Source organism: Siniperca chuatsi, linkage group LG20 (genome assembly GCF_020085105.1).
Source record: "Siniperca chuatsi isolate FFG_IHB_CAS linkage group LG20, ASM2008510v1, whole genome shotgun sequence".
NCBI lineage: Eukaryota > Metazoa > Chordata > Actinopteri > Centrarchiformes > Sinipercidae > Siniperca > Siniperca chuatsi.
This window is the reverse complement of record NC_058061.1, coordinates 863,759-882,275: the sequence shown is the minus strand read 5'-3', so window position 1 is coordinate 882,275 and position 18,517 is coordinate 863,759. Positions and strand designations below refer to the sequence as shown.

Sequence of the window (18,517 nt, the reverse complement as noted above, 5' to 3'; positions counted from 1 at the left end):
GCATGCTAACACAATAACACAAGTTATTACAATTCATCCTGAGGGGAACATGAAAGTCTGAACAAAAGTTTGTGGCAATCCATCCAATAGTTGTTGAGATATTTCAGTCGGGACCAAAGTGGTGGACAGACTTTGCCGTTCCTGATGCCTCACTGCTACTGTGGCAAAAGACTGAACATCTTTCATTTCTTTTAATCATTCATTTAAAATTGACTTTGGTGCCATCCGGTGGCAGTATCCAGAACACACTGTGTCAGACGACAGTTTCTGACATGGTTTGGCTAAATATAACTCTAAAACTGCACCAGTTTGTACCACAAACAGAAACTTATAAAAGTACACATAGGGGTTTTAAAGAATACAGCTGGATTCATTCAATATGTTTGTTATAGTAATAATAGTACATATAGTAATAAAATTCATGTTCAGACTCAAACCAACAACATGTCAGTCCGTCTCTCAGTACTGTCTGACTTCCTGTCTGCGGCTCTCAGCTCCGAGCCCATTGGTTCCTGCTGAAGACGTAAATCTTTAAAAACACCTCACAAATATATAGTTTCATTTAAAAAAAAAAGGTTCAGTATTTCCTAAAACAGCTGGTCACTAAATCCAATCACAATCCACATGAACCCGCATGTCTCCACTCTGCAAACTAACGGACTACCAGTGGAAAACACACACACACACACACACACACACACACACACACACACACACACACACGTCAAGATGTCGATATATTGTCCTCTTTGTTCTTTTCAATATTTCTAGCTACTCCTTGAACCCTCTGGGTCAGGATCTGTACCTGAAGTACTCTCCATTTTATCCTTTTCTTGTTTAACAGAGACTCACTTGGGGCCTTGTTCTTTGCTTTGGCCATGTTGGCCAGTTCATGAAGTGATGAAATATCTTCAATGCCTCTGTGGCTTTTTATATTGTTTCATGATCATGTTGGTTAACTTACGTAGTTATAAAAAAAACATGCACTTTGTATCCTTCTGTATTGTTAAGTTTAAAGGAAGTACAAAATTCATTTTGTATTGTTTTTAAGACGGGTTAGGGTTAGGGTGTTCTCAAATGGTGTGGGTGGCCTTTCTTCACCTCAGTGGCATGACCAGGCCTTTATTTGGGGTTATTTTAGAGACATGTCTTTATTTCTACATGTATCATATGAGCTGCTGTTGTAGTAAGTAATTCCACCCCACTCAGTCTTTTTTCGTAACACAAACAACCTTTTACTTACAGCTGATGCTGGACTTTTCTCGATTTTAATTCTTCTTGATCTCAGCTAAGCATTTGACACAGTTGATCATTGTATTATATTGGATCGCCTTGAAAAGTGGTTTGGCATCAGGGAGACTGCTCTAGACTGGTTCAAATCATATTTGAATCAATCAAACTGAACTTTTTCAGCAGTGGTCGCTGATGCCTAGTCTTCTGTGTTCCCCCAGTTGTTCTGTGTAATACATGCTGCCACTGGGATATATCATACATAAACACAAAATTCAGTACTATTGTTGACATGGACCAGTGAAGAAAGCAATTTTCTGAAATCATTCTTTTCGGTCTTCCAAAGTCTATCCCAATTTTACAAAAATATCCCGGTTCCCAGTCCACAAATGTCAAACCTGCAGCCATAAACCTGGGTGTAATATTCAACAGTGACATTTCATTTGAAAAACAAGTTACGAAAGTCATCTGAGCATCTCAAAAATCAGGTATTTTCTCTCCCGGCCTGATCTCAAGGCATACTTTTATATCATCTCATTTAGATTATTGTAATTAATTATATTCAGGGTTAAAGCCACAAAACGACCTCACTCCTTCAGCTGATACAAAACGCAGCCACTGGGTTTTTAACAAGCACTAGAAGACCAGATCACTTCAGCCTGTTTCAGCCTTTTCATTGGTCACCAGTTAGTTTTAGAGTTGATTTTAAGATTTTACTGATCAGGTTTAAAGCATTTTATGGTTTAGCTCCCAGTTACATGACTTGCTGATCCCCTATGGCCCAGAGCGCAGGCTCAGATCCTCGAGCAGGACTCTAGCTGTTCCTGAGTTCTGCTTCAGGACTAAAGGAGACCTGGTTTAACTTTCAGGACCCCTCAGCTCTAAACTCCCTGCCTGAAAATCTGAGGCTGCTGAATCAGTGACATATTTTAAATCACTTCTCAAAACTGATCTTTAATAAGATAATAATAGCAATAATAATGAGAATAATAGTAATAAGATTAATAATTAATTATAAAATGCTTTTTTGCATTTTATAATTAATTATTAATCTTATTACTATCATTCTCATTATTATTGCTATTATTATTTTATTAATAGTAATATTGCCAATACCATTACATTATTATTATTTTAAAATTCTGTGTGGAATTTCCATTGTGCTACTGCATGCTGTCTCTTCAATTGGGCTTTACTGGCATGGAAAACAGATGTTAACATTGCCAAAGCATGTGTAATATAAAAACATATATAAACAGAAGAAATGTGATATTAAAATATATACAGATCAGTAAGATAAGATAATAATAATATAAATAATAATAATAATACTAATAAATTGTAGACTGGCATTTAAATACAAATACAAATAAGGGAAAACTACATAAACACTGCAACATATTTTGTGTGTGTGCATGTGCACATGTATCAATACTCTGCAATATCAAAGCAGTTTTTTAATTTCAGCATCCCCTAATTATACTTTGAGTCTTTATTTTACATTCTTTTGTCTTTTTCTTGTAGCAGTGGTGGAAGACGTATTCAGATCCTTTACTTCAGTAATTGTACTAATACCACACTGTGAAAATACTCAGCTACAAGTAAAAGTCCAGCATTGAAAATATTATTTAAATACAAGCACTTAAGTATATATAATATAGACACAGGAGACAAAGTGAAGACATCACATCAGCTTTCTGCTCAGCTTCTCATTTATTGTCAGCGTGCAGCAGATAAAGATTCAAGCCTCCACCAAACGTTATGTTGAAACTAGTTAGTTTGACTTTAAAGCTGAGAGTGTGTTTAGCTGCAGCCAGCGGACTGAAGGCAACATCTTAACCAGCAGAGAATAATTTCTCTTTACAGCCAGCAGCTGCTCACACACACAATCAAACTCTGACTTTTATTTTAGATGGAAATATTTACTTCGACCATTTTACATGTTGACTGGCTTTTCTTCTTCTCTCATTTTTCGAAACATTTGCTTTTATTATTTATGTGTTTTCTTTATCTTTTCCTCTTCTATAAATTATCAACACATTATCAGACTCCATATAAACATGTGAGATTATGTTCTAGATAAGCGAGAGAGAAAAGAGAAACAAATTATCAGCTGATATTCTGCTGTACGTTGGTCCTGGAGATTTACTGCACAGGACGGATCTTCATGCTGATGGCCTTCAGAGAGTAGTCATAGCCCTTCCAATGTTTCCAGTCCACTCCAACAGCAGAGAGAGTGTTATCAGCCCCCCAACGATAAACCCCGTTTGGGTTTGCTTCGTGACAAGTATTGTACCAGAACGCCCCAGATGTGATCTGGCACAGTTGCCAGGCCAGGAGTCCTGGTCTTTGTCGAAGGTGGAGAACATCTGTCCGTCGTGGTAACTCAAGGAGTCTCCTACAGAAACACAGCATGAATCACAGTAATGAATCCTGACAATGATACTAATACAACTGGGACTACTACTTCGACTACTGTTATGGCTACGATGCTGGCACTCTAAAAAACTGTCCACATACTGGGACTAGTGCTGGTTTATTGCTGCAGAATAGAGCTAGATCAATAAATCTGCCCAGCCAATATATCTGATGTTATCTTGTTTACATGTCAGCTGATCAGAAACAGTAAATGTCAGAATGTGAAACTAGGCTTGAGGTCATTTAAAAACAGTGTCTCAATTATAGACTGTGTCCACCAGAGAGCGTCGACATTCGACAGTGTATTAGGACCATTGTAGGTAAATAATAATAATAATAATAATAATTACAGAGCTGAGGGAGGGGGGTAATATTCAGAGAAAAAACTCAAATTCGAGCCTCCAACCTATTTGAGTGAGTTTTCATTTTACCATAAAGTATGGAAGTGTTTATAATGAAAGATTAAAAGTGTTGTTCACTACAGCTCCTGTTCTGGTGCAGTCTGACCCAGCTCGTAAATTCATACTAGAGGTGGACATCTCTGAGCCTTGCATTTGTGTCCAACTATCTCGTGTATGTGAAAAGCAACATGCTTATGACAATATGGTGATTCTGGGCAAAATAACTAGTATTTACTTATTGCTAAATGAATCTGATTGCAAACTATAATTTGATTTGGTCATCCACTGAAGAAAACATATTTTTCCGAGTTTTTTCTATCGTAAATGTTCGACTTTAATCTGGAAAATTCCGAGTTTTTTCTCGGAATATTACCCCCTCCCCCGGCTCTGTAATTATTATTATTTTTTACCTTCAATGGCTCTATTACGCCGTTGTATACCAACAAGATGAGTTTTACACTGTAAAATGTTCTGCTTAGAGTTTTGGTAAAATTAACAAAATAAGGCAAATCTAAAGGCATTTTAAGACTACAGCGATGGTGTGAGTTTATTGCATGTCACTGTGTGAGATGGTCTAATAAAATCTTCACAAGACTGTACGATATCAGTTTGAGCCTTTCAGATAGTGAGATGAATACATGGTGAATCAAGTGCTACGATGGAAACAGAAAAAGTATCTGAGAGCAGAGACACGTCGTCAGCCCACCTAGTGAAAATAATTTCCCTGTGAAAACTGAAGATCAGAAAAACACAAAACTTCTGCTACCACCAACTCACCTGCCCCTCCATCAGTGAACCCAGATACATGCAGTCTGTATCCATAGGATTCTGGGTCGATGGAGAACGAGGAGTAACGAGCGAACACTTTGTTTCCACTGAAGTCCTCCATGTCCAACAGCAGCTCGTACTGTTTCCTCAGAGTCAGGTGGAAGAGATTCTCAAGACCTGAAAACAAACACAAACATAAACATAGAAACTCATGAGGTGGTTGTAAAAGCTAACCATAAACTCTGTATCATGTAATGTACTGAAACTTGAGTTTGTTTGTACTTAGTTTTGTTTCATCTCTCACCGAGCCAGTACTCTCCAGTAGCGCTACCAAAGCCCAACTTGTATTGATCCCAGGGCCTGTAGAAGTTCACCGAGCCGTCCTTCCTTCTCTGGAACACCTGGGGGGGGGGGTTAACTAGCTAAACATACAAGATACCTGACAGCTCATGTTTCCAGACAACAAGGTTTGAACCAGCGGTAAGCCTACGTTCAGGAATGACAACACATACATCAGTCGCCAGATTAGTCTATTCTGGTCAGGAACAATGGACACACTGATGCACAAGTCAGGCAACATTATAGCGAGGCTTGAGCGCTGTAATAGACACATTTGGGTGATGCCGTTGCAAAAGATGTAACGGTAGCATGTTTGGTTGTTTGTATTTCCAGAGAAGTGGCATTACCCAACTTTGGTTGAACAATGTCAGTCCAATCCGCCACTCTTTATCCAGTGTTGCTGGAACTTACTGGGAAACGAGAACATCGGAGGCTCTGTCAGCTCTGATTTGTCATTTGCATTCACCATATATATCCAGGGGCTAACCTGACTAGCATGGTTTAGCTAACAGACAACAACTGCCCCACTGCTAAAGCTGTCTGGGTGGACCTCTGGCAGGTTAGAGTTTATGTACTATCGTATTAAGCTGAGTATTCTCACATGAACATAAGGCAAACATTAACCTTTGCCTGTTAAATCGATTGTGTAACAGCAGAGCTGGCTTGGTAGAATTAATGGAAGGCCTTCGATCAGTCTGAACAGGTCCTGGAATTGATAACTGGTGAGCCGGATTTGGCACTTGAGTTAAAATACTCACCGTCCACCGTCCTTGTTGTGAGTCCATGTCACAGTACACCTACACACAAACACACACGTTCATTAGTCAGTTTAATCCATTTGGAAATATTTAATATATCCATGTGTGCTACAGTCTGTAGTACTACTACTGCTGCTGAACTTGTGTCTGTTGTATCTCACTGTCTTCACATGTTGAACACTTTTACTGTCTGAAGGTCGACCTGCGCCCCAGAGAGGATGAAGTGTACCTGGACAGCAGACGTGGATCCGATGGGGTAGATGGTGTACGCTCCACTGGGTTGGCTGTTGTCATGGTGATAGATGTCACTGCAGTCCACTGGGAGGACGAGCTTCTGGCAGCTGGTCAACAGTGGAGCCAGGAGGAGGACGACGTATACCAGCTGGAACAGAGGAGATGTTAATATTTTGTTTTATTCAAAATACGATGTAGAATTTGAACATTTCTGAGTTTGTCCTCTGCAGCCAGAGCAGGGAGACCCGCTGTGGTTGGTGCTGAAGATTTTACCTTTTAATGCAAAAAAAAATGTATTTAGAGTTGCTGTGAGGAGATGAAACAAATTCACGTCTAATTAAAATATATGTAGGTTAGTGGTAGGTAGCCAGGGAGGCTAAATGAGAAAAAAGTTAATTGTAGGAAACTTGTGTCACCACACAATATTTTAAATAATCTTACTGAACCTGTTAACGTACTAAAACTATAAACATTTAGACAAACAGAAAGTTAAAGTTAGTTACAAACTTACCTTCATGGTCAGATTTCTGTCCAAGTGAGCTGCTGAAAATCAGTGTGTCTGGATGCTTTGATGTCTCTTTCTGGTATTTATATTCCAAAGATGACTAAATTACTGAACAGCTGCTGTTTCACACCGATAAAACAAATCGCTGAACAGGTGGAAATTATATCCTTGAGTGTGTGTGTGCCTTTGGATTACACAACATTGTTGGCACCCAAACCTGACACGCCACCACGTTGTGGGGACTCACCTCCATTGAGGGGGTGTTGCCAGGGAAGGAGTGGGGTTGGAAAAACTGGGGAAACATATATACAGTATGTTGATATACTATATATATACAATTATTCTTAAGTTGTCTTGTTGCAGCTACATCGAGTTGTGAAGTGTGAAAGCTGACTCCTTCTGTTTGGGTTCACTTCCACTCAAAACAGTCATGGCTGACCAGTTTGTCGAAGCTCTAGCTGAACATCGTATCACGGGTGTATTTAGGAGAACCATATGCATCAGCATATTTATGACACTTCGTCACCTCTACTTTCAGACAGGAATGCAATAGAAAACATATATAGCATGGTCATGGAAATGCTCTGATTAACTCCCATTTATTTTTCTCATAGTTAATGTTACAGGACTCACAGTTGGAGCTCTTTAAGGTTCGGATCAGCATGAAATTCAAAAGATGAACAGCTGTGTTTAAAACAAAATCTGGTTCTTTGATAAAAGTCAAAGCTACAAGAAGGATGTGGACATAAAAACTGAAGGAGAGAAGTCAGCTACGACTCCCAGGGTGCATTTAAAAGGATGTAGTGAAAGCATCACAAAATAAACGAGGGTTAAGGTCAGCATTAGGTTAGCATTAGCTTTATATTAGTCATGTAGTTGTGATAGTTAAGGTCAGGGGTGAGGGAGTGACTGCAGTAAATAAAAAGTCCCAATAAGGAGTACAAGTTTGTGTGTGTATGTGTGAGTGTGCACGCACACACACACATTAGTACAGAGTTCAGTGAGGTCACACCTGTCTCACTTGAACTGAAGCCCACGTGAGTAGCATGCTAACACGCTAAACTAAGATGGTGAACATGGTAAACATTACCCCTGCTAAACATCAGCTTGTTAGCATTGTCTCTGTGAGCATGTTAGCATGCTGATGTTAGCATTTAGCTCGAAGCACATGTTGTACATGTTCTGCAGAGACATAAAGCATAAAGTGTTCTGAGCTTCAGAAAACATTATTAATTGAACCAAAGAGCACACAAAGGTCAGCGCAGCTGCTGCTTCACACCGATAAGACTGGTGTGTGTGTGTGTGTGTGTTTCATGTTCTTATATCCCAGTGGGGACTTGAATGCACACTAACCTGTGGGGACTTGTGTCATCGTGGGGACACAAACTGAGGTCCCCCACAGGTAGAGACGGCTTTTTGAGGGTTAAGACTTAGGGTTCCGGTTGCAATTAGGTTAAGGTTAGGCACTTAGTTGTGAAAATACTCCATTACAAGTAAAAGCCCCAAATTTAAAATATAACTTAATGTACTATAATATAATACTATGTTATATTATACTATAGTATAATAATAATAATAATAATAACATTGGCATAATGTACTGAAAGTATTAAAAGTGTACTGAAAGTAGTAAAATGGAAATACTCAAGTACAAGTACCTCAAATTTGTATATAAGTACTGTACTATTATATTTACTACTACTAGTAAATATACTTAGTTACATTCCACCACCATCATGTTTCCGGGTGAGATCGGTCAAAGGACTGGTCAGCTCTGCGAAGTTGGGAATGAATTGCCGGTAATAGCCGGCCAGCCCCAGGAACCGCCTCACCTCTTTTTTTGACTTGGGCTTTGGGCAGGCGGCAATCGCAGTCGTCTTGTCTACCTGGGGGCGCACCTGCCCTCCGCCCAAGTGGTACCCCAGGTACCGTACCGTCCTCCGTCCAACCGCACACTTCTTCGGGTTGGCGGTGAGACCGGCCTGCCTCAATGACCCGAGCACCACAGCCACCCGCCGCACATGCTCCGCCCAGCTGTCACTGTAGATGATAACATCTAGGTAGGCGGCTGCATATGCAGCGTGCGGATGCAGTACTCTGTCCATGAGGCGTTGGAAGGTGGCCGGCGCCCCAAACAACCCGAACGGAAGTGTGGTAAATTGGTACAACCCATACGGAGTGGAGAAGGCCGTCTTTCCCTTAGACTCTGGAGTCAAGGGAATCTGCCAGTAGCCCTTGGTCAAGTCCAGCGTCGTGAAAAAACGAGCAGTGCCCAACCGATCCAGGAGCTTGTCGACCCGAGGCATTGGATTAGCATCAAATCGTGACACTTAATTTACTTTGCGGTAGTCCACACAGAACCGTATGGTCCCATCCTTCTTTCCTACAAGAACGATGGGGCTACACCAGGCACTGTTGGACTCTTCTATTACCCCTATCTTCAGCATGGCCTTTAATTCTTCCTGCACCATTTTCCGTTTGTGCTCAGGCAACCGGCAGGGCCGTGAATGCACTGTCACTCCCGGGTGAGTCTCAATGTGATGCTCTACGAGGTTGGTGCGACCCGGAAGGGGGGAGAACACATCGTCAAAACACCCTTGCAACTCGGCAACGTCTGTTCTCTGGGACAGTGTGAGATGGTTGTCAAAAGGCAGCGAGGTGGCACTGGTCGATTTTGAAACCTCAGGCCCGAACTCATCTCTCTCACCCACCGTCGTCACCAGAGCAACAGGCTCTGCCTCTCTCCATGCTTTTAGGAGGTTGAGGTGATAGATCTGCGTTGCCCCTCCCCTATCCGACCACACAACCTCATAGTCCACGTCGCCCACACACCGTGTGACCACAAAGGGTCCTTGCCACCTTGCGAGTAATTTGGAGCTGGACGAAGGGAGTAATACAAGCACTTTATCTCCCGGCGTGAATTGTCTTAATCTAGCCCCTCTGTTGTACAGGCGTTGTTGACGCTCCTGAGCATGGAGCAAATTCTCCCGTGACAACTGCCCTAACGTGTGGAGTTTTGCTCTCAGGTCCAGGACGTGCTGAACTTCGTTTTTACTGGGGCTTGGACCCTCCTCCTAGTTTTCTCTAACTAGGTCCAGGACCCCCGTGGGTTTCTGCCAAACAGCAGCTCAAAGGGAGAAAATCCCGTGGAGGCCTGGGGCAACCTCCCGCACTGCGAACAACAGAGGATCTAGCCACCTATCCCAATTGCGCTCATCCTCGTGCACAAATTTACGGATCATGGACTTCAAAGTTTTGTTCAGACGCTCAACGAGCCCGTCCGTCTGAGGGTGGTATACACTGGTTCGAATCGACTTGATGCCCAATAATCCGTAAAGTTCTCTCAGTGTGCGTGACATGAATGAGGTGCCCTGGTCAGTCAGGATCTCTTTCGGGATCTCGACTCGAGAGATGACCTGAAACACTGCCTGCGCCACACTCTTTGCCGAGATTGTGCGCAATGGCACTGCTTCGGGATATCGAGTTGCATAGTCCACTAACACTAGCACAAAGCGATATCCACGTGCGCTCCGGTAAAATGACCCAATGAGGTCCATACCTAGGCGTTCAAATGGGACCTCCATCAATGATAATGGGCGCAAAGGCGCTCTAGGGATGGCTGGTTGGTTAACCATCTGACATTCGGGACAAGACGCACACCAACGGCGAACATCTCCCAAAATCCAAGGCCAATAGAATCGGGCCATTATCCGGTCTAGTGTTTTATTACACCCTATATGCCCGGCCATCAGGTTGTAATGAGCCGCCTGGAAAACTGTTTCCCAACGGCTTTTTGGTACCAACAATTGCGTTAATTCTTCCCCTGTCTGAGTGTCACGACTCACTCTGTACAGTCTGTCCCTGATCACTGAAAAGTGTGGATATGACTTGGTCGAAGGCAAAGCGTAGAGTGACGTCACGAGACTGCTCCAGTGGAAAATCTTCCGTGGAGGGTAACACAGGAGCCTGTGGCGTCTCCTGTGGAGGCGCAGCCGGTTCCTCCTCCCCGTCTGCAGCATCAGACAACCTCGCGTCACCACTAAGCACAGCACACACATCCCATGTCCCTGACGGTCGTGCACGCACCCCCACACAGTGCTTAACTAGCCTATCAAACCCAAGCCAACCTGTACCCAAAATCAGGGGGTGCGCCAGGCAGGAACTAACCGCTGCCTTAACACTAAACTTTCTCCCGTGATGTCTAATTTCCACCGGCACTACAGGGTGTCTGTGAATATCCCCATGTACACACTTAATATCCACCCAGCAAGCCTCCACCAAAGCCCCGGGTTGAACCAGGTTCTGGTTCCCGTATACCCCCTTGGATTCTTACCGGAACACAGTATGTCGCCCCTGGGCCAGGGGAGGGTGTTGGAGAGCCGGCAACCCGAATCACTTGTCCGACCTCCATGAGTGGGCAGTCACGTTGGCAGTGTCCGGGCTGCCCACACCTCCAGCACTCCTGCCCCAGCGTTCGAGGATCCCCCTGCAGATTGTGAGCCGCAACTGTAGCAGCTGGTCCCTGGGAGAGAGAGGGAGAAGAGAGAGGGTTAGCGCGTGGCATGGGGCTGGGACTTGCAGGTGGCCCTTGCAGCGGCCCCATGCCCCTTCTCCGCGGTGCTGGTGTTGGCCGGGCCACCTCCAGGCGGTGGTCCTGCGGTGTCTGGCTTTGGGGGTGTAAAGCCAGGTAATCCTCTGCCAGTGTGACTGCCGCCGTCAGATCCACAGGGTGGTGGCACTTCACCCACTCGGCCACCCCAGTAGGGAACCCCTTCACAAGGATTCCCCTGGCTGCAGCCACCTCATCGCTGCATCTCTCAGTTGCTGTGCGTAGACGAACGGGCGATAAGCGGGCCCCAGCCTCATGCTCCGGAACCGGCGGCGGTGATCTTCGCTGGAGAATCCCAGCCGATCTAGCACGGCCCTCCTCACATCAGGGAAGCTCCGCCGCGCGGCGGCCGGGAGTCCGAACGCCGCTGTCTGCGCTTCCCCGGAGAGCAGTGGCAGCAGCCAAACAGACCACTCTGTCGCTGGCCATCCACATGCCACTGCCGTCGCCTCGAGCATTTCCAGGAATGACTGGGGGTCATCCGCCGCTGACATCTTGTGGAGGGTGATGCCGGAGAGGGCGAGTAGTGGGGAGTGGTGCGGCCCCCGGCTGGGACACCAGGCTTGCCAGCAGCTGGGTCTGCTTATCTGCCTGTTCCTGCATCCTTTCCAGCTGCTGCCTATTCACCGCCGCCTGCTCCTGGTGCATCGCCGCGATTTCACCCAGCATCTGGGTCAGCATCGCCACCGGCTGCACTTGCTGCAGATCCATCATGGTTATCTCAGAAGCTTACGTTGTTACGTTGGGCGCCAGTTGTAGCATAATTGTGCTACCGTGAGTTCCTCTTGGCCCTGAGACACCACGCTGAGACCAGGGTTTCACTGTATGTTCTTTCTTTATTTATTTATTTTCTGTCCACACGCTCTTTCTCTGCATCCGTCCTCTCTCCAACCGCCTCTCCTTCTCTCCTCCCTTGTGTCCAGCATGCTACTGTATTTAAAGAGAGTGCCAATTATCTCTCCTTGATGCTGCTCACCTGAGCAACTCCCCCACCTCTCCCTCTGCAGCTTACAGCTACCCATACCCTCCTCCACACTTATGTTACCCTGTATGCTGCTTTCTGTAATCTGCCTACCTGTACCTGCCTGTAAGCTTAAATATACCTTCAGTTCAGCATTAAATCATTGAACTGTCACGTTCTGCCTCGACTGTCTGCCCAGATTCACCCACATAACAAACTGTAGTAATACTAAGTAAACCTGCTGGATCCATCCAGAAAGGACCACTGATGAACATGTCCATTTCTTAGACACCAAAACCAAATCGGTCTTGTCCAACAGTCCTGTAAGAAATCCTCCTTCATGGAGATTATTATGAACTGGAGGATCATTTGAGAGTTTACGCTGCTGTATGCTGATGTCATTACTCTGTTAGCTAACTGGAGCAGGAACAGCTTCAAATCGGTTTCTGTGCCACAAAAGCGGCTTCCAGTAGCGGTTCACTCAGTCACACAGAAGGATGGTGGAGCTGGAGGCGGTTCTGCCGTGAAAAGGACGATGAAGATGGAGGAAGTTTGAGATTTGTCGGTGGTGGGGCCGCGGGAGGAGGGAGCCAGGTAAAGTCAGCCAGGTAAAGTCAGCGGACTTCTTGTTTTGTGCCTCAGCATCTCTGTGTGATGACAAAGAGAGGACACATGAAACAGCTTCAGGCTGGTGTCATGGAGAAAACGGTCACAAATTCTGGCGAATGAAGGCGGCTGAATGTTATACCTGTTTATAAAAAAGCGAGACCCCCCCCAAAAAAAGATCTCAAAACCAGGGCCGGATCATGGCCCCTGAGGCCCCTGGGCAGGTCTTTTGGAGGCCCTCTACTGCTTCAGAACTGTTGTTAGTTGCTAGTAGCTTTGATTTAGGCATCATGACTGCGGCATGCTGTTTTAACATTTATTCATTTATCTTATACCCCTCTGTGTGCCCCTAATTTGGTTGTAATTTCTGTTAACAAGCTGAATCACACGGGCAGCTAGCTAAAATAAAGCGCTAGCTAGTTACGGAAAGTCAAATAACGCACAGCCTGCCATGACGCCCGTCAGACTGTCCTGCTGCACAGAATCAACCGACAGCATATTGTATCGAGCCAACCGGTGGCTCAGCTGTGCAGAAGCACTGAACTGTGAGAGGCTCTCATTGTAAGCATGCACTGTAAGCACCGAGGGGCCCTAGTGGTCAGCTCTTTAAACGCCAAGGGGCCTGGGGGCCCTTACGCTGTAAGCGCAGAGAAGTCCCAACACTGATTCATCTGTTACCGTTTCAGTCTGATATCTGCATACAGCTGCTAGCTAGCGTTAGCTACCGAACAGGTAGCGACAGACTGATGTGACCTGGAGTCATAAATGCAGCTGGTGTTCATGAAGTTGATTCATGTCACAGTTTGCAGGACTGTTGGGACTCACAGCTAATGTAGCAGCTACGTTACTTTCAGACTGAAAATAAAGTTTTTGTGCACGTTGTAATAACGCGATTGTCACAATTTTTCACACATCATGCACAACAAACTGAATTTGATATATCGGCCAGCCCTGTCACATCTGCGTGCATTTCTCCCCGTCAGACGACTGGATGTGTACATGGCAGGATAGCAGTGTGATTACTGTTTCGACTGACATCAGACTGCAGAATAATTATTGTCTCAGAGTGTGGTGTTTATATAAAGCTGTGTTGACATTTCAACGACATGTATCCAAAACATTCTGGTTTGTAAAACACAGTAGAAACACAAGGCAGAACCTAGAACCACGACCTCACATGTAATGTGTATATTCTCTGTGTGTGTGTGTGTGTGTTACTGACTGTGTGTGTGTCGTTGATCTGAATAGTAACATCCGTCATGTTGACCCACTGATGGGCAGAGTGAAGGAAGCAAGTCACCTCTTCGACTGCGTTAGCATACAGCTCCTGCAGGGGGCAGCAACACAAGCACATTCACTGTACTGACTTATTCTCATAACCTCAAACAAAAACCAAGTCCTAACCTTAAAATAAAAAGAGTACCTTGTGGGGACACGGTGAGTCCCCATAAGAAATGTGAGTCCCCATAATGCACTGTGGGAACAGGTTTGACGTCCCCACAATGTAGTTAATACAACATTTGTGAGGACTTTTTACTTTCATTTCAAAGAACTTAAAAGTCACATTTTCTTATTTTTAACTTGTGACTAATTAAGTATTATTCAGTATCGGGACCGATGCAGGAATATTTAAATGGATCCGACCAAATTCCGATCGTTTCTTTACTGTGTTTTGTCCACCTCAGCCTGCTTGTGCTGCAGCGCTGATCTCATTAATGACAGTCGGCTCTACAGTGTTGAGGTGACTGAAACGAGTATCCGGTGCAGATATTGTACTTTTATCATCATTTTAATGTACGAGTATCATCAGAGTAAAATACGTCAATATCTGTACTCGTACATATACAACTTTTATTAAAAAAACTGGTGACAGAACAAAAGGAAACTTGTTGGTTTGTGTGAGAGTGAGACATCTTCTCTATAGATGATCTCACGTCAGTTTCAGGAGTCACGTTCTCCAGTTAAACTTTCATTCAAAAAACTTGATCGGGACTTCTGCAGTTTAAACGCAGCAGATCACATGTGAAAAGTATTTCTGTGTCCATCCTGACAGACAGACAGATAAGACTTTATCAATAAAGACTTTGAACAGGCAGACAGACAGACAGACAGACAGACAGACAGGAAGACAGGCAGAGAGACAGACAGGCAGACAGACAGACAGACAGACAGACAGACAGAGAGACAGACAGGAAGACAGGCAGACAGACAGACAAGAAGACAGACAGACAGAGAGACAGACAGACAGGAAGACAGGCAGACAGACAGGCAGAGAGACAGAGAGACAGACAGGAAGACAGACAGACAGACAGAGAGACAGACAGGAAGACTGGCAGACTTACAGGCAGACAGACAGAGAGACAGACAGGAAGACAGGCAGACAGACAGTCAGAGAGACAGAGAGACAGACAGGAAGACTGGCAGACTTACAGGCAGACAGACAGAGAGACAGACAGGCAGACAGGCAGACAGACAGGGAGACAGACATAGACACAGACAGACAGGAAGACAGGCAGACAGACAGAGAGACAGACAGGAAGACAGGCAGACAGACAGGCAGACAGGCAGACAGGCAGGCAGAGAGACCATCTCCATCCAGATCAGTGAACTTGAGCACCAACACCTGTTTATCTGTGTTCCACTTATATCTGAAAGGATCAATAAGAATACTAATCAATAATGTCTTTACATATTGGAAAGAAAATATAGGAATCAGTTTTCTCCCTCGAGTACAAATAAAAATATGTATTTACATTCATGTGAATCTGTATATGATACAACATTACAAACATATCATATACATAAACATACATAAAGCAAACGCTGAGGATAAATCTCCAAAAACAGTCAAGTTATTACATAAATAATATTTACATGGATGCATTTATAAATCTAAACCTTAAGTTTACTAACAATATTAATACAGTCCTTCTCTCTCTCTCTCTCTCTGTCACTGTGTACCTGTGTCTCTCGTCCTCAGGGTTGTTCAGGTAGGACTGAGGACTTCTGTTCAGGCTGCTGTCGTCCAGCTCTCCTCTGCTCCTGTAAATCCTGCCTGGCCTCATGGTGCTATGGGCTATATCTATACTCTGGAAACAAAAACGCAGCTTTACAGTTATTCTGGGATATGTCTATACTCTGGAAACAAAGGTTTACAATTATTAATACAGCATCATGTGACATCAGGCCAAGTCTATATTCTGGTGACAAAGTTTGATATTAAAAGAGTTTCCCCTCTGGATCAATAAAGTATTTCTGATATTCCTAAACAGAAAGTCATGGTACGAGGGGGGTGGCTATACTCTGAAAACAAGAATCTGAAATCAGGATCAGATCTTGTATGCAATGACGGATGACAAATGAATCCATCAGAATGATGAAAAAGGATTGACATTGGACGAGCAATGAACTGGCTGATGTTAACAGCTCATGTGACTGGCTAAAAAGTCTCAGGTTCTCAGGTTGAGTCCAGCTGCTGCTGTGCAACTTGCTGTGATCTGGTACCAGAGGACCAAATATGCGCCGGCTCAATCCCATACCTGATTTCAAGATCAGTTTAGGTTTTACAGTGCAGACTTTGTAAGATTTGGTGCTGAGAATCAGGTCCAGTTAGGGCCAACTTTAAGAGTAATTTTTATCTCTACGTGGGCGGGAGTTGCTATTGTATTTATGCTGACACCTGTGAGTCTTTAAACACCTGGAAGTTGTTATTATCTCTAAGTGGACACCTGCAAGTTGTTATTACCTTTATGTGGACACCTGCAAGTCTGTTACTGTCTCTTATTCCATGTCCACTGAACACAGGAACAAAGGTCGTCTGCATTTAAATCTTCCTCCATGTTTTAAAATTTCAGAATCAGAATCAGAAATACTTTATTGATCCCCGAAGGGAAACGCTTTGTTACAGTAGCTCGCCTTTACGTCAGTGCACACAGGAGAAAGTACTAGCAAACAATATAATACAATACACTATAAAAACAGGTCAGAAAATAAATTAAGTACGAGGTGGGTATAAGTATAAGATAAAATAAGTGTGAGGTACCAAGTGGGTTTACTGGTTGATGATGATACAGTAAAATAATACAATGTAATAATATAAGTAATAAGTAGTGGTGCAAGTACTGTTGAGTTAAGTGTAGCTTATTGAGATTATTAAGATATTGCACAGCAGTAATGGAGGTAATACACAGAATATTGCACAATTATTCAAGTATTGCAGAGATGTTAATGATCAATGTCCAGTTTAGTGACTTAGGGTCATACAGACTGACACTTAGAGGGAGGAGTTAAAGAGTCTGATGGCCACAGGCAGGAATGACTTCCTGTGGCACTCAGTGGTGCTTTTTAGTGGGATGAGTCTTCCACTGAAGGTGCTCCTTTGTTTGACCAGCACGTCATGGAGCGGGTGGGAGACACTGTCCAAGATGGCGTGTAGTTTGGCCAGCATCCTCCTCTCTGACACCACTGCCAGAGAGTCCAGCTCCACCCCCACAATGCCACCGGCCTTACGGATCAGTTTGTTGAGTCTGTTGGCGTCCGCTACCCTCAGCCTGCTGCCCCAGCATGCAACAGCATACAGGATAGCACTGGCCACCACAGACTCATAAAACATCTTCAGCATTGTCCGGCAGATGTTGAAGGACCTCAGCCTCCTCAGGAAATAGAGGCGGCTCTGGCCCTTCCTGTACAGAGCTTGAGTGTTCTTAGCCCAGTCCAGTTGATTGTCCATGTGTACTCCCAGGTACTTGTAATCCTCTACAATGTCCACACTGACCCCCTGGATGGAAACCGGGGTCACTGGTGCCTTGGCCCTCCGTAGATCCACAACCAGCTCCTTAGACTTTGTCACATTGAGCTGCAGAAGGTTCTGCTTGCACCCTGAGACAAAGTTCCCCACCACAGCCCTGTACTCAGACTCATCACCACCACTGATACATCCCACCACAGCAGAGTCATCAGAAAACTTCTGAAGGTGGCAGGACTCTGTGTGGTAGCTGAAGTCCGTGGTGTAGATGGTGAAGAGGAATGGAGAGAGGACAGTCCCCTGAGGGGCCCCAGTGTTGCTGACCACGCTGTCCGACACACAGTGCTGCAGGCGCACGTGCTCTGGTCTGCCAGTCAGGTAGTCCACGATCCAGGATACAAGGGGGGCCTCCACCTGCATTGCTGCCAGTTTCTCACCCAGCAGGGCTGGCCGGATGGTGTTGAAAGCACTGGAGAAGTCAAAAAACATGATCCTCACCGTGCTTGCCGGCTTGTCCAGGTGGGTGTGGATGCGGTTAGGCAGGAAGATGATGGCGTCCTCAACTCCCAGTTGGGGCTGGTAGGCGAACTGAAGGGGGTCCAGGAGGGGTCTGACCATGGGCCGCAGCTGTTTCAGCACTAGTCTCTCCATGGTCTTCATTATGTGGGAGGTCAGTGCCACCGGTCTGTAGTCCTTGGAGCCACTGGGACGCGGCGTCTTCGGCACAGGAACGAGGCAAGATGTCTTCCACAGAACAGGGACCCTTTGAAGACTCAGGCTCAGGTTGAAGACGTGTTGAAGGACTCCACATAGCTGGGGGGCACAGGCTTTTAGCACCCCGGGGCTAACGCCATCGGGGCCTGCAGCCTTGTTTGAGTGGAGTTTCATCAGCTGTCCTCTCACCTGGTCAGCAGTCAGGCACACAGCAGAGGTTACAGGCGGGG

At 44.9% G+C, this 18,517-nt stretch overlaps 1 protein-coding gene and 1 pseudogene across 2 annotated transcripts in view; one reads left to right on the top strand and one right to left on the bottom strand.

The window, feature by feature from the left end:
* LOC122867428 (microfibril-associated glycoprotein 4-like) overlaps positions 1-18,517 on the top strand; it is a 439,962-nt gene that overhangs the window by 332,701 nt on the left and 88,744 nt on the right. The window lies entirely within an intron of this gene.
* On the bottom strand, positions 2,925-6,680 carry LOC122867444 (annotated as a pseudogene). Its single transcript, XR_006375914.1, has 6 exons — positions 6,660-6,680; positions 6,144-6,296; positions 5,915-5,953; positions 5,122-5,218; positions 4,827-4,994; positions 2,925-3,628 (listed from the first exon to the last, which is right to left on the bottom strand). The product of XR_006375914.1 is annotated as a microfibril-associated glycoprotein 4-like (transcript).